This window comes from Protopterus annectens, chromosome 3.part0 (assembly GCF_019279795.1).
Source record: "Protopterus annectens isolate FY-2018-M chromosome 3.part0, PAN1.0, whole genome shotgun sequence".
NCBI classification, from domain to species: domain Eukaryota; kingdom Metazoa; phylum Chordata; order Ceratodontiformes; family Protopteridae; genus Protopterus; species Protopterus annectens.
In genome coordinates this window covers 1746574892-1746600279 of record NC_056731.1, presented here as the reverse complement: position 1 = coordinate 1746600279, position 25388 = coordinate 1746574892, and the positions used below count along the sequence as shown (strand labels likewise).

The 25388-nt window shown below is 42.0% G+C and overlaps 1 protein-coding gene across 1 annotated transcript in view; it reads right to left on the bottom strand.

The window, feature by feature from the left end:
• MRPL53 (mitochondrial ribosomal protein L53) overlaps positions 1–25388 on the bottom strand; it is a 240915-nt gene that overhangs the window by 17903 nt on the left and 197624 nt on the right. The gene's annotated exons all lie outside the window — the stretch shown is intronic.

The following is a 25388-nucleotide window of genomic DNA, read 5'->3' as shown; positions in this document are numbered from 1 at the left end:
AGCTGTATTCTGCTGAAATAGCTGATGCATGTATCTTGATGGAGGAGTATGACAGGCCTGAATGAAGAAGTTCGCCAGATACTCCAGAATGTTAGGCATATCTATGTTTGACACATCTTTTCCTCTTTCCGCACTCCAAATGACAAACCTTTTCCATTTTCCAGCATAGTTCCTTCTTGTTGAAGGTCTGCGTGCTTCAAGAATAATGTCTTTAACTCTTTGGGAAAGTTCTGGGTTAGCTGCTGCTATGTGATGTTCCATGCAGTCAGTTGCAGCGTTTTAGGTTTGGATGTATGATGCTGTAGTTGTTCTGAGTCAACATCAAAGGCATCAGGGCTATTGGCCACATATTGTTCCGAGACATGCTCTTCAGTAGTGGGTACCAGTGTTGTCTTGGCCAGTTTGGAGCTATCAGGATTATCTTTGGACGTTCTTCCTTGATTTTTAGTAGTACCTTGTGTATCAAAGGAAGAGGTGGGAATGCATATGCTGTTAGGCCTTTCCAGTTGAAGGAGAGTGAGTCCACCTTCCATGCTAGTGGGTGGAATGTCCTTGTGCAGAATTTTTTGAGCTGGTGATTGAGAGGTGATGCGAATAGGTCTATCTGTGGCATTCCCCATTTCTTTGAGATGGTCTTGAAGATGTCCGGGTGCAGCTTCCATTCGTGGGCATGCGAAGTGGTTCTGCTTAATATGTCTGCTAGAGTATTGTCTTTTCCCGGTACAAATATTGCCTGTAACTGAATGTTGTAGCTGAGTGCCAGGGTCCACAGCTCCAAGGTCATTCTGCATAGGGGGTATGAATGAGTGCCTCCCTGTTTGTTGATGTACCACATGACTGTGGTGTTGTCTGTCCTTATCATCAACTGGCCCTCTTTGAGAAATGGTTTGAACTTTTGGATTGCCAGTTTTACTGCCAGCATTTCTTTTAGATTGATGTGCAGGTGAAGTTGATCCTGTGTCCACAATCCTTGCACATTTGTCCAGCATGTGGGCCCCCATCCTAGGTCTGAAGCGCCTGTTGTGATGGTCTGGCTTGGTTGACATCTGCGAAGGGTAGGCCTGGGTTTGACTGGCATGCCTGAGCCCACCATAGGAACTCCTGTTTTAAGCATGGAATTAGTGGAATTTCTGTTTCTAGACTGTGTCTGTGCTGGGACCATAAATTCTTTAGGTACCACTGTAGTTTCATATGTAGTCTGGCAAATGGGACCAAGATTATGCATGATGCCATGAAGCCCAAGGCCTGCAGAACTTTTCTTGCTGTTAACTTGTTCAGTTTTGTTAGTGCCAAGAAGTAAAGAGGAAGTTCTTTTGTTTTTCTGTAGTCAGGAATGCCATTTGTTGTACTGTGTCCAATTCGCCCAAGAATGTCCTTGTTTGGGATGGTATCAGCCTTGACTTTTGTAAATTGACTGTGTATCCCAGTCCTTGTAGCAAGTAAATGACCCTTTGTAAATCTGTTGTCAGCTTGCTTTTGTTGTCCCTTGTAGCAGGCAGTCGCCCAGGTATGGGTAAATTTGAATTCTGTGTAGTCTGCAATGGCGATTACTGATGCCAGGCATTTTGTGAATACTCTGGGCAGTAGATAAGCCAAAGGGCAATGCTGAGAATTGATAATGCTCTGATCCTGCAAGAAATCTGAGGTATCTTCTGCAGATTGGTCGAATGGGGACGTGCAGGTATGCCTCCTTGAGATCTAGAGTTACCAGCCAAGACTCCTTGCCCAGCATGGGAAGAAGTTGCTGTAGGGTCAGCATTTTGAATTTTGGGACAATGATGTATGTATTTAAGGTGGACAGGTCGAGAATTGGTCTCCAACTTTTTCCTTTCTTGGAACTAGGAATAGTCTGGAATAGAACCCTTTTCCTTGTTCTGCTGTTGGCACTCTTTCCACAGCTCTCATGTTTGCTAACTCCATTATCTGGCGAGAGCCTCTGTTTTTGGTTTGGAGGTAGATTTGGCATTCCTCTTTGACTGGTAAAGTGTGGAAGTGAAACCGTAACCTTGATCTATGGTTTGTAAAATCCACTTGTCTTTGTTATGTAGTGCCAGTTCTTTGAAAATAAGGTTAACTTTCCGCCTAGAGGAGCTGCTATTTGTTCCCTGGTAGGCGGATTTAGGATTAAGTCACTGTGGTTGTGCTGATGTAGTGGCAGTGGCTGTGTCTGCCTCTGTTGTTACCTTGCCACTGTCGCCCTCTGTAGGCACCTCCTCTGGGTTGGTTTCTGCCTGGAACGCCTATTCCTGCCCCTTTGAAATTTTGTGGAGTCAGGAAAGGACCAATTTTGGCAGGCCAGTTCCTGCTAAACCTTGGGGTTGAACCTGCAAGAAATCTTTAACAGTTTGAACAGATTTTGCCTTTTCTTCCATTTTCTTCATAACCTGCTGGGCAGGTGTACCAAACAAACTTGTCTTGTCCATAGGAGCATCTAGCAACTTAGCTTTAACATGATCCGGTAAAGCTTGTTCCTTTAGCCATGCATGCCTTCTTATCACTGTGCCTGTCATGGCTGATCTAAATGAAGCCTCCAGTGCATCATAGCCACATTTTAAGGAATGGTTGCTAACCTGTTGTATGTTATTTACCATCTCTAATACATATTTCTGATCAAGAGATTCATCAGTGGTTAGTTTATTAGTTAACTGATCAAGCATAAACTCTTGGTATTGTATCATGTGAAACTGACAGTTTAAAGCTCTAGCTGAGAGAGTAGCTGAAGTGTAGACCTTTTACCCCATCTGTCTAATGACCTTGCTTCCCTTTCAGAAGGAATAGGGTTTTAGCTGTGGTCGCGCTACTGCCTTGGGACCCTGGGATATAGTTTCTGGGTCTGCAAGAGGGGCCTTGTAAAGGTGGTGATGAGTATCTGGCACCCTGTAAAATCTGTCTGGTTTGGCAGGGGCTGGGGTAAAGAATCTGGAGCGGAGCAAACATCATTGAAAGCATCATCCACCACAGAGAGAACAGGAGGTATAGCTAAGGGCCTGTGCTGTGGGAGGTGCAGAAAAGTTCTAAGGCTTTTCTGGAGTCTGAAAATCCTGTTGCTGCCATTGAACTGTTCTCGATGGCATGCAAGGTTTCCAAAGGAGAATTCTTCTGGTGGGGAAGCAGCTGGAATGGATTCTTCAGCATCAGAATCTTCAAAATTGGAGAAGGGAGCCTCTGGCTGGTCAGTTATGTCTGATTCATCAGCAGAATCATCAGAAGACACTGGCTCAGGGCTCTGCCCCAGGTCTCTTCTCTGGGGCTGAAAGGCCCTGTCTGGGTGAGATTGAGATCCTCTAATTAAAGAAATTAAATCTTCTGCCAAAGAAAGCATTTGAGAACTAGAAGAGGGCCTGGATGTGGGGGTTTAACAGGCACTGTTTTAGTAGTCTTGGCTGCTTTAGCCCTGGCAGGCCTTAATGGACATGACTGCTGGAGGCCTAGCAGCACCACGCGGCTGGGGTAGAGACATCCAAGGATGGTGTCTGATAAGTCAACCACCGTAGTGGGTAGAATTTCTGAGGTCGATTCAAGAGTTGTAGCAGGGCCTCAGTTGTAAGAATAGGTTCAGCTGTATTTTGATCAGTTTTCTCGGTTTCAGCCGAAACCGAGACACTCGCGTTTGTTTTACCGTGGTTTCGCCGAAACCGGACCGCGAAAGTGTCGGTCCTTATCTTGCTTTTTGGTAGATTGGGTAGTCGGAGGATCCGACGGCATAATGTAAAAAACAGAACCGAAAAACTGTTCTGCAAACTCCGACCGACGCCTGCCGCCGGGTTGAAGGAGGCACAGGCGAACAGGCTGCTACGCCGTGGGCTGGGCCTAAACAAGGCAGACAGTAAGAGTGGAAATCTTTATGAGGTATTTGTTTCCCACAGGTTAAACAATTGTTAACTTTTTCTGACATCGGCTGAGGCAAGAAAGAGTCCCCAACGGGTACTTAGCTTTAGAAGTCTTCGTAGTATTCGGTAGAAGTAATCTCTGGATCCGACCGACCGCACTTGCGAACAGCTTCTGCTTCGCCACGGCAAGAAAGACTGAGGAAAATGGCGCCGGCTGATGCTTTTATACCAAGGCCAACAGAGATGACGCCGGGTGAAGTGCGACATCAGCCGAAGCCGGTCCCGGACTTTGGAATCCGGCCGACTGCAGGGCTGCCTGACGACAGGACAACCCACTTGTTATGACTGCAGATGCATCCATGAAGGACATCCCAAATGTAATGACTGCAACAGTGAAACACGAAGAACATCAGGGTACTGCAGGACCTGTGAGCAGTGCCAAAAAGTAGGCAAGGCAGGAGACAAGATCAAAACCCCTTTGATGTCTTTGCCTGTGACTGAGAAGCTATTTCAGAGGGTAGCTACAAACACTGTGGGGACTCGGAGTACCCCAAGTTCCACAGGGAAGAAACATATCCCAGTGGTAGTAGATTATGCTATCAGATACCCTGAAGCGGTGGCTCTGTAAATCCATCAAGGTAGAGAAGGTGGCAAATGCTTCGGTAGAGATTTTCAGCACCTCAAGTTCCCCAAGAGAAATACTGACTGACAGAGGTGCCAATTTCATGTCAGATCGGCTGGCTTGTTTGTGGGAGCGCTGTGGGGTGAAGCACCTAAAAGACAACCCCAGACTAACGGTCTTGTGGTGAGGTTAAACTCTACACTAAAAAACATGCTACAGGCATTTGCAGACCAGTTTAAGAGAGAGTGGGACAAATATTTGCCCCATCTTATTTTTTGCATACAGAGAGGTGACCCAGGAATCCACATGTTTTTCACTCTTTGAGATGCTGTATGGACATAGGGTGAGAGGGTCCTTAGATATGATTCATGATGAGTGGGAGACTGAGTGTGAATCTCACAAGGAGTCTGTTGTGGCATATGTCCTAAACCTCAAGATGAGGCTTAGGGAGCCCATGGTCTTGGCCCATGAGAACCTGGCAGGAGTCCAACAGCAGAAAAAGTTTGATATGAACAGGAATGCTAGAGCCAGAGAGTATGCTGTGGAACAGTAGGTAATGGTGTTCATTCCTGTCAGACACAATAAGCAGCAGCCAGCTTGGGAAGGACCCTTCAAGGTGGTAAGGAAGGTTAGTGATTTTAACTACATGGTAAAAAAGGCAGGAAGCAGGCACACAAATTGTACCATGTTAACTTGATGAAGCCTTCCCATGATAGAGAGGCCCTTGTGTTGAGTATTTGCAGTGGACGGCAGGAGGAGTCTGAGGGGGGATCTGGTGACTGATCTTTTGAGTCAGTCTTGGACTGACACCTCAGAGGAAGAGGTAGTAATGTCCCAGCAGCTATCCCCTACTCAGGTTCGAGAAATCTAAGAAGTGTTACAGGAGTTTGGGGACATGCTCACTGGGAAACCCGAGTGCACCCACTTGGTGCAGCACCATGTGGATACAGGGCAAAAGCCTTATAAAGCAGGCCCCCTTACAGGGTGCCTGAGTGAGTCAGACAGACTGAGGGAGGAGATACAGTAGATGTTGGAACTGGGAGTAATCCAGGAATCCAGCAGTCCCTGGGCTTCCCCAGTGGTGTTGGTACCAAAGAAGGATGGCAGCACCAGGCTCTGTGTGGACTACAGAAAACTAAATATTCACACAGAGTGAGATGCTTACCCCATGCCTAGGACAGCTGAAGCCTTAGAGCAGCTGGGTGGGCCTAAGTATCTGACCACTACTGATCTGACCAAGGGCTACTGGCAGGTGCCCTTGACTCCCAACACTAGAGAAAGGTTGGCCTTTATGACTCCTTTTGGCTAGTATGAGTTCACGAAGATGCCCTTTGGGATGAAAAATGCCCCAGAAACTTTCCAGAGGCTAGCAGATCGTATCCTAGCAGGAGATTATACCCTTCCTTACATGGATGATATTGCCATTTACAGCCATTCCTGGCAACAGCACCTTCAACATGTCACGGAGGTGCTGGGCAGACTGCAGCAGGCAGGAATGACCATTAAGTCCAGTAAGTGTCAGGTGGGTATGGCATAGGTCTCCTACCTGGGATATACGTGGGGAGTGGAAGCCATGCAGGCATGGTCTGCCCCTGTTACCAAAAAGCAGGTGAAGGCATTCTTAGGGACAGTGAGGTACTATAGAAAGTTTGACCCCAATTATAGTAGCATAGCTCCCCTCACTGTCCTGACAAGGAAAAACAGGCCAGATACGGTAATGTGGACCCCAGCATGTGAAAAGGCATTCCAGAACCTTAAAGGAGCTTTGGGAGGACCTCTTGTGTTAGCTACTGCAGATTACAGCAAATAATCTGTTGTGCAGGTAGATGCTATACTTAACCATGTTTCTTCAGCGGGAGAAGATCACCCAGTGGTATATCTCAGCCATAGACTCCAACCCAGGGAAGAATGTTATGCAGCTGTAGAAAAAGAATGTCACTGTAGTTACAGACCACAATTGGTTAACATGGCTACATTGAGCCAGCCAGCAAAATACCAAGTTATTAAGGTGGAGCTTAGGATTGCAGGCATATGACATGACAATACAACACTGTAGTGGGTCATCATGCCAAGGCAGATGGGCTCTCAGAACAGGGAATGGGGTAACTTATTCCCAGATAGGCTTACTTCTCTCAAGCCACATTTCTCAAGGGTCACTTGAAAAACTAGCTTGAGTCTTCAAAGGGGGGAGAGATGAAATGATATGGGCAAGTGTCAGCATAGCCAGTTGGAGTTTTGTAAAGAATATGTCCTTTGAATATCAAACTGATTTATACAAGATGCTTATGTTACAAATGTATTACAACTGTATGTCATTTAAATGTCAAACCGATTTGTACAGATGCTTAAGCTGAAAATGTATTTGTGAGCTTTGCTTGTGTTAAAATGCATGAACAGTGCACCTTGCTGGAATGAAAAGAAAGATACGTGTATTACTGCAACTGAATTAAACGTACCAGCTAGCTTACTTTAAGAAAAATAAGGGAAATGTAAATGAGCTGCTAAATGTTTAAAACAGCACCCCAAAATGCTGAAAAGGACCAGAGACACTAGGTCTGGAAAAAAGCCTTTGTTCATTAGCTCAGTAAAAAGAGGGGCAGCCCCAGGCACTGTCATAAACATTTAGATGTGTATTGTACTAGTCTATGCTAAATTCCTGTCTCAGCTTCAAAGGGGAATACTGCGAGATCTTAAAGAGTCAGGTGACGAGATGAAATCATTCTGCCAGCCCTGTAGGAAATTTTATTTTAGATATTACAAACAGAAATCTCAGAATATTGAGTATTCGGTTTGGGGGCCTGACTAAAAAGACTGCTCACATATTTCATCTTACTTTGCCCAAATAAGTTATTAGGGAACAGTAAATTCTCTTAGATTCAGTCAGGAATATAGTGAAGCTTAGTTTTTCATGTTCTTTTATTATTTATTATTAACTACATTTAAAACTTTTACTGTGACTGATCCTTGTAGAAAGTATCTAACCTTTGAGAGCACTTATATTTATTTAGTGACACTGTGGTCCACTCCAGAAGGCCTAGATGTCTTGGTCAACTACTATCATTTGTATTAACATTAACTTAACTCAGCATAATTGGATACCCTTTTAACAGCCTTATAGTAACTAACTGGTGGCAGTGAATCTACCTTATAGTCTGGGCAAAGCTGGCAGAGCAGGTAATCTGGGCTAGCCTTTCACAGGTGTGTGTCTGTGAAAACTAAATCTTACAGAGGGTGTGTGTCAGCTTCTTGAGGCAGAGACCAGAAACAATGGGTTCACAGAAATGATGCTGGAGGACTTGGCTTGGACACTCTGCTGAGGGCCAAACCCTACAGCTATACCAGTGGGGAGTCTTAGTGGGGACCCAGAAGCAGAAAGACATAGATAAATCCAGACCCCAGGCTGAGTGTGTTCCCTGTGTGCTCTTAAGGGAAATTGTGTTTGATGCACAGAGGTCTGCATCTGGAAATACTGTGTGTATCCATTTCTATTCCAAGTGCACGTCCCTCTCTAGTTTCAGTGATGAGGATTCAGACTCCTTGATTACTGGCCCAGCGTGGGGGCGTCACATATTGGTGGCAGTGGTGGCAGTCACAAATTGGTAGCAGTGGTGGGCATCACAAGCAGTCTCTGAATAAAAGTAAGTTTCAACTAGGTGACCATAATAAAAAAATATACTTTGTGAGGGGAAAAAAAGATGTTAAAGGCTATTACTTTATTATCAAATAATCACAACACAGAATTACAGTAGAATGAACGGATTCAAATTCTATCTCCTTTACCAATTAAAGAGCTCCAAAATAGCACTACACAAAAAGGAGATAAAGTACAAATAAATATAAGACATACCATAGGTAATGCACGGATGCTCCGCAACTGGGAAAAAACTTGATGCAGTGAGATTCTTATGTAAGAACTTTTCAACAGTAATTGCCAAACTGGCATACACACAGAGTACCCACCACAGAACTGCACTCGAAACTTTATGACAAATCTGAAAGCTGTAAAGTACAATTGTATACACTTACCATAAATGTAGATGTTCAAGTGTATTTACTGTTGCAGTCATTACATTTGGGTAATCTGCTGGCAGGTTGCCCTCAGTTGGCATGATTAACAAAGTCTTGAGTTCTGCGTCAGTTGCTGTCCCTTCTTCCATTACGTCAGGTCCTCAGGGGTATAAAACATGCAGACAACGCCATTACATCAGTTTTTCTTGCCCCATATGTCAGGTGCCCCCCAAATGGGGAGCAAAATATATATATATATATATATATATATATATATATATATATATATATATATATATATATATATATATATAGATATATATATATATATATAGATATATATATATATAAAATTTAAAACACAAAAAATATACCTCCAAACAAAAGGAAATACACCAAAAAGGCTTTTAAGCATAGTAAAAGAAAGGAGAGGTATAGTAAGAAAAAAACAGGGGGCTGGAGGGTGGGTAACCAGGACCGCAACAGTGAATACACTTGAACATCTACATTTATGGTAAGTGTACATAACTGTACTATGTTCTTTGTGTTTCACTGTTACAGTCATTACATTTGGGTAGAATCCCAAAGCTATGGTAGGGAGGATGGATTTATACAGCATTACGAGCAGCTATAAGGCCCTGCAGGACAGCAGTGGCAAAGCCAGCTCTGGATTTAGAGAAGAGAGGTAAAATGTAATGTTTGGTGAACGTATGAACTGAGCTCCAGGTAGCAGCTTCTAGAATGTCTCTGGTAGGAACCCCTCTGAGAAAGGCTGCAGAAGTAGATACAGCCCTGGTGGAATGAGATCTGATCCCCTTGGGGATAGGTTTACATGGTGCATATAGCAGAAACGAATACAATGGCTTATCCATTTGGAAATAGTCTGCTATGAAATAGCCTTTCCCTCTGCCCCTGCAGCAAATGCCACCAATAGTTGTTCAGATTTTCTTAGAGATTTTGTCCTGTTTAAGTACAATTTAAGTTGTCTGTGTACATCCAATGAATGCAGAATCTGCTCACCCTTGTTCTGTGGATTGGGAAAGAAAGTTGGCAGATGAATGGTCTGATTAAGAGCCACACTGGATACCACCTTAGGCATGAAAGATGGATTGGTCCTGAGAGACACCCTGTCCGGATGAAAAATAATGAAAGGATCCACTGCCATAAGAGCCTGTAATTCTGAAATCTTTCTAGCTGATGTGACTGCTAAAAGGAAAGCTGTTTTCCAAGAGAGAAATGTTAGGTCTGCAGTAGCAGCTGGCTCAAACGGAGAGAGAGAGTGAGTTTTTCCAAAACAAAATTGAGGTCCCATGCAGGAGTTGGTGTTCTCCTGGGAGGTCTTATATTTTTGGCCCCTCTGAGATACTGCTTTAGCAGAGGATGAGAGAAGAGGGGAGGTTCTGTGTTTTAATGAGCTGAAATGGCAGAGGCATGGATTTTTATGGAAGAAAAAGATAGGCCCTTGTGAAGCATCTCAGTTAAGTATTGCAGAATCTGAGGAATATGGGGCATTGGTTGCTTATTCCTTGTGACTGGCTCCAGGCACAGAATCTTTTCCATTTGTCAGCATAAGATTTTCTCGTACTAGGTCTTCTAGCCTCTAAAATGATATCCATCACAGGTTTGCTGAGGGATGCCATGGGTGAAATTAGTTGATTAGCCACGCTGCAAGATTCAAAGTTTGGAGCGGAGTGTGCAGAATTTGGTAGTTCTGCTGAGACAGTAGGTAAGGTGTCTGAGGTAGGTGCCATGGAGGAAGGTGTGACACATTGCGCAGGAGTGGGTACCAGTGTTGGTGAGGCCAGTCTGCAGCAATCAGAATAATTTTTGGTTTGTCCTGTCTGGCTTTTAGCAGAACCTTGGAGAGCAGAGGCAGAGTGGGAAAAGCATAGACTGATAGGTTTTTCCAGCTGAATGATAGAGCATCCACTTTCCAAGCTTTTTTGTGATGAATTCTTGTGCAGAATTTGTCCAACTGATAGTTCTGGGGTGAGGCAAAAAGATCTATGTCTGGGCTCCCCCATTTGTGTGTCAACATGTTGAAAACTTGTGGTTCCAGTTTCCATTCGTGTGGGTCCATAAGATTTCTGCTTAGTTCGTCTGCCAAAGTATTTAGCTTTCCTGGCAGGAAATGAGCTTGTAGTTGTATTTGATAGGTCAAGGCCGTGTTCCACAATGCCATGGCTAGTCTGCAAAGGGGGTAGGAATGTGTACCCCCCTGCTTGTTTATGTACCACATAATTGTGGTGTTGTCTGTCTTTATCATTAGTTGTCCTGGATGAGGGTAGTCCTTGAAGTCTGTCAGTGCATTCTGTACAACTAACAGCTCTTTCTGACTGATATGTAGGTGCATTTGATTTGGGCTCCATTTGCCGTGAATGCACTTTCCTGCCAGATGAGCCCTCCAAGCATAGTCTGATGCATTTGTAGTTAGGGTTTGGGCGGCAGGGGGTGGAGTGAATGGCAGTCCCTTGTTTTGGTGGCAGGCCTCTGCCCACCATAGGAACTCTAGTTGTAGGTAATAGGAATAATTGTTTCCAGGCTGTGACAATGTTGACTCCATAAACTTTTTAAGTACCACTGAAGTGTCCTCATATGCAGTCTTGCATATGGAATTAGAAGAATGCAGGAGGCCATGAACCCCAAGGCTTGCAGAATTTGTCTTGCAGATAGCAGGGTTTTTGTGGCCACCTGTCTGAAGTAAGTCACCAATTGAATTTGCTTTTCTGGCATAAGGTAAGTAATCTGGGCAGTTGTATTCAAGCTCGCACCCAGGAATGTAATTTTTTGAGAGGGTACCAGTTGTGATTTCTTTTCGTTTATGGTGTACCCTAGACAAGTTAGAACCCTTTTTACAAACACCAGATGCTTTAGAAGAATATCCTTGTTTTCTGCCTGAATCAGACAATCGTCCAGGTATGGATATATTTGAATATTTCTTTGCCTGCAAAATGCAATTACTGGAGCCAGGCACTTTGTAAAGACCCTGGGAGCAGTACATAAGCCAAAGGGCAGTGCAGAGAACTGGTAATGGAAGTAGCCTGCTTTGAAGCAGCAGTATCTTCTGCAAGATTCCTTGATTGGGATATGCAGGTAAGCCTCTTTTAAGTCTAGATTTACCAACCAGGCATCTTTGCCTAGCATAGGTAGTAACTGTTGAAGAGTCAGCATCTTGAATTTTGGAATGTCTAGAAATGTGTTTAGAGTGGATAAGTCCAGAATTGGACACCATGATTTGTCTTTTCTGGGTACCAGGAAAAGTTTTGAATAGAAACCTTGTCCCTTTTCCTCTTCTGGTGTTGGTTGAATAGCCCCCATGTTCATGAGGGGCAAAACTTGTTTCTGGGCCTCTGTCCACTGATCTGGGGGCAGATCTGGCCATCCGTTTGGGATTGACAATGTGTGGAAATGAAATCTTTATCCCTGGGATACTATATTTAAAACCCATTTGTTCTGGGTAATAAGTTGACAGTTTTGTGCATGAAGTGCCAGTTTTCCCCCCAAACTGGCGGCTAAAAGGTAAGTGCTTGGTGATTGTAGAGAGAAGTCATTGAGACTGTTTACCATAGGGAGGTGTCTTGTTGTTTCCAGATTGGGAGGTGGAGGCACCTCATTGTTTTGTCCTAACAGTTCCTTGTGACTGAAACCTGGAGCCTTTGGAATGTCTAGATTTGACTTGAGCGGCTCTCAAGGGGACTGGAAAGGACCAGTTCTTAGTAAGCTAGTGCCTACTAAATCTTGGAGTTTGCCCTTGTAAGAAATCTTTCAGTTTGCATAGATTTAGCTTTATCTTCCATCTTTTTTAACACTTCTTCAGCCTTATTAACAAAGAGATGGTCCTGTTGTAAAGGAGCATCCAACAATTTTGCTTTAACATGGTCAGGCAGAGTTTGCTCTTTGAGCCAAGCATGCCTTCTTAGCACAGATCTAGTTACAGCAGCCCTGCAAGAGGCCTCCAAGGAATCAAAACCACATTGCAAAGTACGTTTTCCAACTTGTTCAGCTGAATGTAATAAAGCCTGCAAATCTTTATTTTCCACACAGTCAGAGATTAACATCATTTTCTGTTTAAGTAGTCCCATGATATGCTGTTGATATTTAAGCATATGAAATTGACAGTTTAAAACCCTGATTGCCAAGGTTGCAGACATGTAAACCTTCTTACCCCATCTATCCAGCACCCTGGAATCTCTATCAGAGGGTAGCAGTAGAGGCCTTAATGCCCCTGGGACCCTGAGAAATGGTTTCAGGGTCAGCAATAGGATTTTTGAAAAGGAATTTGTGGGAGTTGGAACCCTGTAGTATCTGTCTGGCTTACAAGGAGCCCAAGGCAGAGAATCAGGAGTCATACTAGATTCTGGAAAAACATCAACAATGTCTAGAACAGGAGGTATAGCCAAAGGCCTATGCTGAGGAAGAAGAAGAAAATCCCTGTCTCTTTTTAGATTCAGAGAAATCCTGACTTTCAAAGTGGAAATGTTCTCTTAAGGTATGTAAAGTTCCCCCAAAAGAAAAATCCTCAGGGGGAGAAGCAGAAGGAATGGAATCTTCTGTATCAGAGTCCCCATAAGTAGGAATTGACAAACCCTGTTCATTAGAAGAGTCAGAAGAAATAGAATCCTGTTCAGAAGATTCATAATCAATGTCTTGCCAAGGCCTCTTAGAAGGAGGGAGTTGGCTACCCCTGATCAGAGTAATTAAATCTTCAGCTATTTTGATCATTTGTTTTTTAGGTATAGGGGCCTGCACATGTGGCCCAGGCATCGTTTTTTTAGACATAGGATTTAGATTCTGCCCTTAGTTTTGAAGATGGCGTCGGTCTAATATACAAATCTGTAGGCCTGAAAACACCCTCAGAAGCCGGTGCCTGCACAGCGGCTCCGGACCCATCTAAGGTAAAGACATCTGCGGGTTCCATAACTGAAGTATCTTGCAGCATACCGGACTCTGAATGGGTCTCAGTAGAGGCCTGCGAATCAGAAGTAGCAGGTATCAGGGGCTGCGAAAGCGCCTCAATGAGTACAGGCGAACTGGCGACTGGCTTAGGAGAAGCGTCATCAGTTTTGGACCTAGACGGTCTCTGTCTTTTGCTTTGCGTTTTTAGGCATTCTGGTAGTCGGATTGCTAACTGACGACATTTCTGGATAATTAAATCTTGAGCCAAAATATTTAGAAGCAAAAATATACTGACGTTTAATCATGCGTTGATTAAATTTAGCACAAAACCGACAGCAAGGCACGTTGTGGTCAGGGCCTAGGCAAGGAATGCAGTACAAATGAAAATCCTTATGAGGTATTTGCTTCCCACAAGTAATGCAATTATTAACTTTTACTGACATTGGTAAGGAGCAAGAAAAAGTTTCCCCAATGGGGTACTTAGCTTTTAGTTGAAGACTTCGGTTATGAAACTCGAAAACGAAAATTTCAGGAGTCGGCCGACCGGCACTTGCAAATTGCTTCTGCTTCGGGCACCGCGCGGCAAGAAAGACTAATGTAATGGCATTGGCTGCATGTTTTATATCCCTGACGACCTGACGTCATGGAAGAAGGGACAGCAACCGACGCAGGACCCAAGACTTTGTTAATCAGGCCGACTGAGGGCAACCTGCCAGCAAATTACCCAAATGTAATGACTGCAACAGTGAAACACGAAGAACATCATACATTGAACTGCCACACAAAACAAAAACGTGACAGGACCAAGTGTTATCCGATTACAGATATTATTCTACTGTAGATGCTTCTTGTGGCAGTGCAAAATGTGCTACAGATTTTTAAAGCTGTTGTAGCTGTTGTCCACTTAACTTACATATACTGGGGCAGATAAAACTGCCCATGTATTACACAGAATTATGATTAAGTCACCAATCCTTGTTATGTGTACGAAAAATGGAGTCCAAGAAATTCATCTCTCAAGCTGCTTCAGATAAATTTATTAGAGAATATTTCTTGAACACAAACTGGATGTTATCAACAGACTAACCATAATCTTCTATGTTGTAACAAGCTTCTTACATATACCTTTGTCTTAGACTTGTACTGCTTCCCAGATGGTAAACACCAAAGAACTTAGTCAGAAACCACACAACAGCTATAATGCATTCAGAGCTCCTGCACAACAAAAAGTATTGCAGATCAGTGAGTCTAACGGGTTGTAAGGCTGTTAACCAATTATAGGTGAACTTCACTTTTGTTTGACAATGCAAGGTACATTACAGCCTTTCAGAAACTGGTAATACATCTGGAAAACAAAAACTTGTCATATTCTACAAAGAATGACATGGTTGCCAATCAAACCGTCTTTGTTATCTGCTGTCAAAATAGATTCTCAGATATTCGTCCTTCTGAGCTTCAGTCTTGCAGTGATTTTCTTTGAATCCATTTCTTGACCACAAACTTATGAACCTAGACTCTAATAAATATAATTACCCAAGTTACGGATTAGAAATTAATAACTGTATTATATCACCTTAAATTATGGATTATCAAGACTTCATACATTTATATTACAAAATCAATTAAACATCAAAATAAATTTCCAATCTTAATGTTAAACGAATCACACAGCGGTACATTTAATTAGCATTTGCACTGATCTCCATACTGAAGTTTTTAACGTACAGCCAAAAATGAAAGGAAACAAAAATCCCATCCCTGTTCTGTAACTGTGTGTAAATTATATATATATATATATATATGTGTGTGTGTGTGTGTGTATATATATATATATATATATATATATATATATATATATATATATATATATACATACATATATACACACACACACACATATATACATATACATACATACATACACAGTTTACAAACATTAATAAACTGCAGACACATTTCAGTGTAATTTATTTACAGTGAAAAAGAGAACACGGTGTAAATTTTCAACTTAAAAGAAAACAAGTACACTTTTGCTTAACATACCTTAGGCTAGTTACCTGTAAATCCTGTGTTTGCTAGTCCACTTTTAAAATCTCTCAGTTATAAAGCAAAATATTCCCTGCAGTTCACATGCCTGGTACTGGTACTGCAGCTCTGTTCAAGCTGCCCCTCCAACTCCAAACATATCTACATTTAAGATCCTGATACTCCTTGACTAAATCCAAGGCTAGGTTCCTAGAACTCCACAAGTAGATGCAAAAGATTTCCACTGATTCATGTAGTATTTTTCAACAACACTTCAAATCAGAGTCCCCCAATAGTCTCCATTCTTCTCCTCAAAATCTTTCTCTGTGAGCTGCTAATGGCATCAAAACTGTGGACTTCCAACCCTTCAGAAATGCTTCATATAAGTTTATCACTATATATATATATATATATATATATATATATATATATATATATATATATATATATACATATATACTGCACATCAAAACAACACCATCAGTGAAACAGCCACCATACCACCACATATTATAAATAAACATGCATGTGTAGGTGTGTAGGCAACATACTGTTTTAGTGAATAGTACAAACAGCAAAATTGCCAGTCCACATGATGTAGTGGTCTCTCTTCCACTCTTTCCTAATGTTGGTGTTGTCATAATATAATGTACACATATTTAGGCAGAGAGTGAAGCTCATCTACATGGAGGAGGCTTTGTTATAACGTGGCCCCAACAACACTGACTAGGAGAGTATTACAGCATTTAAGATTTTTGCTATGCTTTTCAATATAATGATTTTACACACACACACACACACACACACACACACACACACACACACACACACACACACACAATCTACTTGTCAGAGCAATGCCATAAAATTTACAAGACAGAGTGGACATTACTATGTAGTCACCAATCATGAACAGCTTAGAGGGCAAATTCACAATGATCTATCTTAACTCCTTTTACTGTCTCTGGATACTACTGCCGCGGTGGTGCAGCGGTAGCTTTGTTGCCTCACAGCAAGAGGTTCTCCCGTTTGATTAATGGCTGAAGTGCGGGGAGTGCCTTCTGTGTGGAGTCTGCATGTCCACCCTGCGTTTGGGTGGCGTTCGAAAGACATGCGTAAGGGCATGCCTTCGCTGAAGGTTGGACGTTGAGCTAGCACCTCGGCATTCGCGAAAATCTACTGCCAATCATTAGCGGACTGGAGTTTCGCTGTGGCGACCCCTAACCGGGAAAAGCCGAAAGACAAACAACAACAAAAACTGTCTCTGGATACCAATGTAAAATTCATCAGAAGTCCAAAGGCATACAACAATGTATATACGGGATAAAAAGTCTTTCGGCCTTTCCCGGTTAGGGGTTGCCACGCAGAACTCCGGTCCACTAATGATTGGTGGTGGATTTTTACAGTGTCGAGTTGCCAGCCCGATGCCCAACCTTCAAAGGCGGCACACCCATTCACGCATGCACCTACCTACATGACTTTAACGCCACTCGACTGTCGGGAGGACATGCAGACTCCACACAGAAGACTCTTATATATATATATATATATATATATATATATATATATATGGGATATCTGGAGGAAATTCAAAAAGGTAAACAGATCAGCAAACATTATATTAGTAGTGATAAGTCACCGAGTATTACTGCAACAAGCACACCCCAATTTCAAATTCCATGATTACAGACACATTAACAGACATTACTTATCTGCAAGTTGGGAACATACTATTTCTATCATCTACTGAAAGAAAACTGCATCACATTACCAACAGCAGCGCCATTTCCATAACCTATCATATATAAAAAGAAATACCTATAATTTTTTTTTTTTTTTGCAAAGAATGATCATGATAGCCTCCTTAAGGGACTGGTACTGGCAGTCTTTTCAGTGGTTCCAATGGTTAAGTTCCAGTAACTGCAAGTCCATTAACAAACATGTGTCAAAATTGTGTTCTTATTAAAAACTCAGGCATTACAACAAGTTGTCAGCAAACAAGAAACATAGCAAAGATATGACACAGTTTATGAAATATAAAGCCCATGATATATGCAAACTCACACATGCATATATATATATATATATATATATATATATATATATATATATATATATATATATATATATATACATACATATATATATACACATATATACCTATGTATGTATGCATATACATCTACATATGCACATCACATACGAACACACACTAGCAGAAAGTGTACTCAATCAGAAAGTGTACTCAATACAAAAAAATAGCTAATTAAATAATAGAAAATTTGGAGCAATGTCTCAGCTTTCTTTCATTTAGTTAGATAAAATGACTCAATGTAAACAATTCCTTTAAAAGTTGTTCTTCAGTCTGCTTCAAATGAGAGTAAGAAAATAATAAAGCTACGTCAAACGTGTACTGCAGAACTACAGTACCATATTTAGTGTTAAGTGGCCGCAGTGGAGCAGCGGTTAGCTCTGTCGTCTCACATCAACAGGTTCTCCGGTTTGATTCTTGGCTGGGATGTCTTCTGTGCCAAGTCTGAATGTCCTCCCTGTGGTCACGTGGGTTTCCTCTGGGTGCTTCAGTTTCCTCCCACATTCCAAAGACATGCAGTAGGTGGACAGGACACACTAAATTGGCTGTAGGTGTGAGTGTGAGTGAGTGGTACGGATGAACTACCATGGCAGGGTTAGCCACCCGGCGGTGTAAACCTTGGCTCAAGATGATTGTCACTGTTGAAGTGACACTCCGACCCCATGTGCAAAATGGGAAAAGGGTTTGAGGATGGATGGAATACTGAGTTCCAGTGTTAAAACATGCTCTTTGAATGTAGAGAATAAAATGCTTTGATTTACAATTCAACTGTTTCTTCAAAAACTATTCAACTTTACTAAGTAATACATGGGTCCCTAACAGCTGACTGGCTTTTCAGAAACTCAAACTCCATCTGGTGAAGACCATATGATCATGTTTTTGAAAACTCAAAGCTTCTGAATGGAAATCGTAGTACAGCAAGGATTGGGAAATCTACCCTTTCCTCACTGTAGTGTGATTTCGGAGTTGGTATATATAATTTGCAGAAGGTGTGAGGCTTGCCCCCTAGCAAAAACATGAAAAATGTAGAATTTTTTTTTGATGTTCAAGTTTTCGGAAACTCAATCTTATGGTCTCTTTGATACTTTTTTTGAGCTTTAAGAAAAGTCGATCACCTGACATAGACCCATACATATATATATTATAGATATATATGTACACACACACACACAAACACATACATACACACATACACATATTATAGGTGTAAGACATTTCAATGAAATGATGTAATACTGAAGCAAGAATTAATTAAATGGTTGATTAATAAAAGATCAAGAAAAAAAGAAAAGAAAGCATCTTTTTTTGCAAGGAGGCAAGCCACCTGTGCCTTCCAGGTAGTGGCTGCTAAATATATAAATACAAACTGAGATCATACTACAGTGGGGAAAGAGCAATTTTATCACTCCCTGCTCTATTGTGATCTCACTCGGAAAAAGCCAGTACAGTCTGATCAGCTGATTTTTAATCAGCTGTACCAGCTTTTCATATGTTGATGAAACAACTTTTCACCATAATGTCTGTATCTCATATAGATATATATATATATATATATATATATATATATATATATATATATAAAACAGTGTAAGAAACTTCTCTGTGTGGAAGATTTTTAGTCCATTTATCTCTAGTTAATCACTGTATATTAATCAGCTCAGACAACAGTAGCAGAAGTAGCGAACTTAAACTCGTCTTAAGTCAAAACAAAAATAATAATAAAAAATATATAATTGTACAGAATTGCTAAGTATTCGAAAGTAATCCAAGCAAGGCAGGTAGTCTGTTTTCAGTCAAAAATTCTTTATTAAGTACACAGACAAGCGCTCCAAGTAAAACAAAAATAGAGGGGGATACCGTAGAGTTCACTTATCTCATATATACACATTCACACTTTATTAAAAGTATTTTAACTTTTGATAGATTTCGTAAGTTTATAGGTTTAGGAAAGTTATTAAATAGGTTCATAGGTTTATACTAGGCTATCTGCCCTAAGGCATTTATAAGCCTAGCCCAAAGTTTTGTGGCTTACGACACCCCTTATATGAAAAAATACTGTGCCCATTAGTTTGTTGTGCCTCTGTCCAGCAGTGACACAGAGATGATTCCCGGGGTAAACCTACGATCTCCCATCCACAGGTCAAGATTTCTCTTGAACAGAGCCAGCAAGGTGCTCTGCCTCACATGGACCGGGATTTTATTCCACAGCATAGGGAGTCTCTGAGTGATAAATCTATCCCTCCAGCACGTCCTATTTATATCCGTGCTAAGGTTTAAGTCGCTTGCTCTAGTGGTTTTGGTGGATTTGGATTTTTTGAGGTGGAGCATGTCCATTAATTCCGGGTTGGACATGGCCTTGTATGTCAGGCACATGTCACCTCTGAGCAGACGGTATGCGACTGAATAGAGCTGGAGTTTCTTCAATCAGGCAGCATATGACAGATTTTGGAGTCCCATTATCCTTTTGGTGAGGAACTTTTGGGGTCTCTCCAATTGCTGCAGATGTCGGGTGAGATACATCCCGAATGGGGCATTGTACTCTATCATTGGTCTGATAAATGAAGAGTACAGGGGAACAATGACCTCACTAGATCTGGATGTGAATCCCTTCATGATCAGGTGGGCAATGTAGAAGGTCTTTCTAACCACTTTAGCAACGTGAGTGTCAAAAGAAAGGCCACTGTCAACCTGGGTCCCCAGGTCCCTGATAACCTCTTCTGTGCTTAGTGGATTGCCACCTATATGGTAGCTTGGGGTTACCTTGTTTTTCCCGAAGGGTATGACTATACATTTTTTGGCGTTTAACTTCAGGCCATGGCTCTGGCACCAGCTATCTGTTTTCGTGAGTCCCTTCTGAAGGATATCCGTATCCGATGCACTTTACACTATGGCGCCCAGTTTGCAGTCGTCTGCAAACTTTGTCAGCCAAAGTCCTCCCATGTTGGCCTGTACTTCTGAGAAGTAGATGCCGAACAATAGGGGGCCAAGAACCAAGCCCTGTGGGACACCACTTGTGACCGGCTTGGAGTCTGACATAGCGCCAGCAACTCTAACCCTGTGGGTTCTGTCCTTAAGCCAGTTTGCAACCCATCTTGTGACATATGGGTTTACATTTAAGCTGGTAAGATTTCTACAATACCAGAGTGGGGTATTGTGTCGAAAGCCTTTGCAAGGTCAAGGTAGGCTGTATGGACTGCCTTTCCCTCATCAATGGCCTTGGTGACTGTTTCGAAGAAGTCGACCAAGTTCAAAAGGCATGATCTTCCCTTGACAAAGCCAAACTGGGTCGGGTCCAATGTCTGCAAGTCCCCTATATCTTTGTTTATGAGCTCCATTATGATCCTCTCCATAGCTTTGCAGACTAGACTTGTTAAGCTTATGGGGCGGTAATTACCAGGGTCCGTAGAGGCACCGCCTTTGTGGAGTGGGACCACAGCTGCCGTACGCCACTCCTTGGGCATGTATCCTGTGGTAAGGCTGAGATTAAACAGCTGCCTTATGTGCGGGTTTAATTCCTCATTTAGCTCGTGTAGCACACAGCCGGGTACACCATCCGGTCCCATTGATGCTGTGTTTTTAGCTTTAGAGAGAGCAGCTTACACCTGCACATTTGAGATGTCTGGGAGGCTACACTCCGCTGGGATAGTTCTCTCTCCTTTAGGGGGGGGAGAGGGGGATGAAGTTTGCACTGAACCTGTCTGCCAGTATGTTGGCAATGTCTGTGGGTTCAGTGATTTTTGTATCATTTTGGACTAATTCTGAGCATATCTGGGAGTTTCCACCCAGGTTCCTAACATAGCTGAAAAAGGCCTTATGATTGTCCTTTGAATCCATGGCAATTTTTCTCTCAAAATTGGCCTTAGTTGATTTTATGAGTGCTCGTATTTTTTTTACTAATAATGATCAGGGTTGACTTCCTTTTATGGATTTTGTTCTATCATGTAATAGCTTTCTCCTCTTATTGTAAAGTTTGTTAATGGCTGGGGTCCACCAGACTGGACGTTTGCCCTTTGTGGAAAGAGTCTTGGTTTTATTTGGGATTGCCTGATCCATGCAGTCCTGGAGGTGTTCATAGAAGGCATTTGTAAGGGCTTCCGCAGCTTGGGTTGTGGTTTCCACTGGCTCAGGGGCCTTGAAGGATACCACACCAGTCTTGAGTAGTGTGAAGTTTGCTTTAGAGAAGTTCTTCACTGTGGTCTTTTTTGTTTGGGGTGGGGGCAGGATGTGGATTTCCAGTGAGATTAGTTTATGATCAGATCTCACCAATGAGGGATATACTTCCGGTGTGGAGCATTTTGTCCCCATGTTTGTGATAATGATATCTAGTATATTTTCTCCTCTTGTGGGAACAGTGACTAGCTGTTCCATGGCATTTGAATTTATGAACTCCAGGAACAGTTGGGCTAGAAAGTTAGGGCTTGAGTAATTTTCCCAGTCTATATTCGGGTAGTTGAAGTCACCCAATATGATGGTGTTTGGAGATACATTTATACCCTCCAGTGTCTTCAGGAAGGCTGTGTGGGGTTCCTGAGTTTGAGAGGGTGGCCTGTAGCATGCTACAATTTGTAGAGCAGTTTTGCCTATGGTTAGTTGCACCTGGATGGTTTCGAAGCTTGCGTTGCCACCAACCTGGAGGTGTGGGTATCCTTTATGAATATGGATACACCCTCCTTTTGTGGTGTGGTCCGGGTTTTGGGGCCGGAACGCATGATATGAGGTAAAACCTAATAGTGCCGGGGTGCTCTCAGGAGACTTGAACCAGGTTTCAGTTACAGCACAGACATCGATGTTCTCCATACTGAGAAGGGCCTCGAGTGCATGCATTTTGAGATTTAGACTTCTGGCATTGAGCAGCATTACCCTCAGTTTCTTCCCATTTTTGTTTTCTAGGGTGGTAGGTTTAGAATTTGAGCCTTGCCTAAAAAAGGCACTATGGGGGTGGCAAGAGCCTTAGCCAATATCCGGAATCCCAGGGGTGACAGGTGCAATCCGTCCCTTGCGAAGCAGCGTGGCTTGTCAAACATGTCATCCCAGGCAGACAGACACTGGATCCCCTTTGAATGACACCAGACATTAAGCCAATTGTTAAAGCTGATCATCTTGTCTCTATATTGTGGCATCATTCTTGGTGAAGGAAGGATACTGCTCAGGGTCAGGGTCATACCTGCCTGGGCTACATAATCAGAGAGCTCTTCTATGTCTCTTTTCATGTAGTCCAGGGAGGTAAGTCTCAGGTCGTTCACACCAGCATGGACAATGACTGTGTCATATTAGCTGAGTTAGCCAGTGTCTAGAATGCAGTTGTATTTATGTGTTTCTTTTGATTTTAACAGTTGTGATATAGCCCCAAACAGAAACAGCACTGTGTGTGGAAACCTTCTACAGTTATTCACCTACTACAAGCACACTTTTTACTGGCCTGTAGGAGTAACGTCATAATTAAACTTTCAAGCTCCTCCCTCTACCTATAATGCCCAAGTCCATCCCTGGCACCTCACATCGAGTTTGCTGCCATAACTCTAAATTAAGTAGTGAGAGGAAAGAACAGGTAATATTGCAATACCATCAGTCCCCATAAGGCTTCAGTTTCTATTTGTACAACAGAGTTCTACTCCCACCTATTAAAATGCATCAATCGTGCAGTCCCTATTAAAACCAACTATAATGGGAAATTTTTTAAAAATTGTCTTGATGGCCTATCAGTATAAATGACCCCATAACAAAAGAAAAAAATACTTAAGTCTTATACCAAACGTTATTCTACCCACATTAAAGACTAGCAAAAACATCAACTAAGAACTAAAAACTACCATCAGGAATATCAAAGCAAAACAAGTTCAAACTATCATCTGAAGCAAACAATAATTATAAATCATTTTTAACCAAGTCGAAAAATTAAGAAATAACGTTCAGCAATGTTTTGTACTAATCCAAAATGATAAAATCCATTCTGACCCTAGTTAACATACTTGCAGATAAATTCAGAGCTGACTTTATCTCAGAAACAATCACTGAAATTCCACAAATTTCCCTGTCCCACTTACACCATCTCTAAGATGTTCAAGGAACATGTGCCTTCTAGGGTCTCAAAAGCCAAGAACATCAAACCAATAGGCATAGGCAATTTGTGTGGAGATCTAATAAAATAACGCCAAGCACTTCCTTCTGAAACCCCTTGTGAACTTGTTTAATGTAAGCATAGCTACAACTTATGTCACTGAAGTATGGACAATGGCTGTTATGATGACCCTTAACATAGGCGGGCTCTTACATCAAGCACAAGGGGCTGTAGACCATTCACTGGTCTGAACAGTCTAATTTTCAAGGCCATGGAACGCATCATAACTGACTTCATAAACTATGACATCCAAAACCAACTTCATAAACTATGACATTCAAAACATCATACAACCAGACTCTCAGCAGTTTATTTTTGTCAAGGGTAGCATGCCTATATAATTTAATAAACTTCTTCAAAAAAATCACAGAGATGGAGTACAGTGGTCATTCAGTCCAAAAAGTATCCCTGAATCTAGCCAGGGCTTTTGACACCATGCTGAGTTGCTGGTATGTCAATAAGTAAGAAGACCTAAAAGTGGACAATTACATGGCAAGGCAAATAGCAAACTAACAATGTAAGTTCTAGCTTTCAGCTAGAATGAGAAGTGCCACTACAGAGAGCAAAAAGGTACCTTATGGCTCAGTACCAGAACCATTCCTTTTTGCCATATACTCCTCTGACCTTATTATATTTCAAACTCCACCTAATGCAGAATCACTGCAGCAAGAATTAATCTTTGCAAATCAATGGTGTAGAGAAAAAGGGTGCAAACTGAATGCAATAAAGTGCAGTAGTGTCACATTTGTTAAACGACCCTCATTCACAACTTATAGTACTATAGCCAATACCAAACTCCAAACTGACAAGATAGTCAGGAATCTTAGCGCCTTGGTCAAAAACACCCCCTTCCATCGACTACCGCGTAGCATTAGTACTCAGAAAATCCTTTTAGCTCAACTAACTGATAATGTAGTTTGACCTAGATGGGATGTGCTTAGATATCATCCCACTGTACTTTGCTCTGACTAGACCAGTTAGAGTACACTGCCCTCTTCAGCATGTATCTACTCATGCACATGACACAGTAAGAAATGTTCAGAGGTACTTAATTAAAATACTAACCTAAAGATTCTTACTTACAAAAGACAGGCTTGAAATCTGATCTCTCTACTCTTATCGCTTGCCTCTGTCATGCATTCTCCTTATTACTTGCATCTGCACAAGACTAACATCTTGACAAACGCCCAAACTAAAGATTTAAATCTACAACATCATACAAGTAAAACATACAAGATGAGCACACATATTACCCAATGCTTACCCCATCTCTGAAAACAAAATTGCCTTAAGTAAAACAAAGACACAGACACATCATTCAAGATGAACTGCAATTACTGGTTGGACAGCTGAAAATTCATTCATGGATTTACCCGTTTTGCCCTCCTAGAAGACAGAGGTGCATTGTGCGCATCTCTATACCTGCCATGTAATTCCTATGTACCTATTATTAATAAAAGCTACTGAAAAGTACAGTTGTGTAAAATCTTACCATAACAGTAGATGTCCTTCTCTTCACTGTTGCAGTATTCATCACTAAAGGGAACCCCTGTCAAGGGTAGCCTGATGTCTGGCCAGTTTACCAAAGCCTTAGATTGGTATAGGGATGTTGTACATCACACACATGCTCCCTTCTCATGGCGTGTGGCACAAAGGTGACGTATGGAAGTATATAACTCAGAACTGAAGCACCCCAGGAGGAATAAAGCTCCAAGGAAGAGAGGAACATGTGCATCCAGAAAGGAAAAAGGGAGAAGAGAACAGGGGGAAGATGAGGGTGTGAATACTGCAACAGTG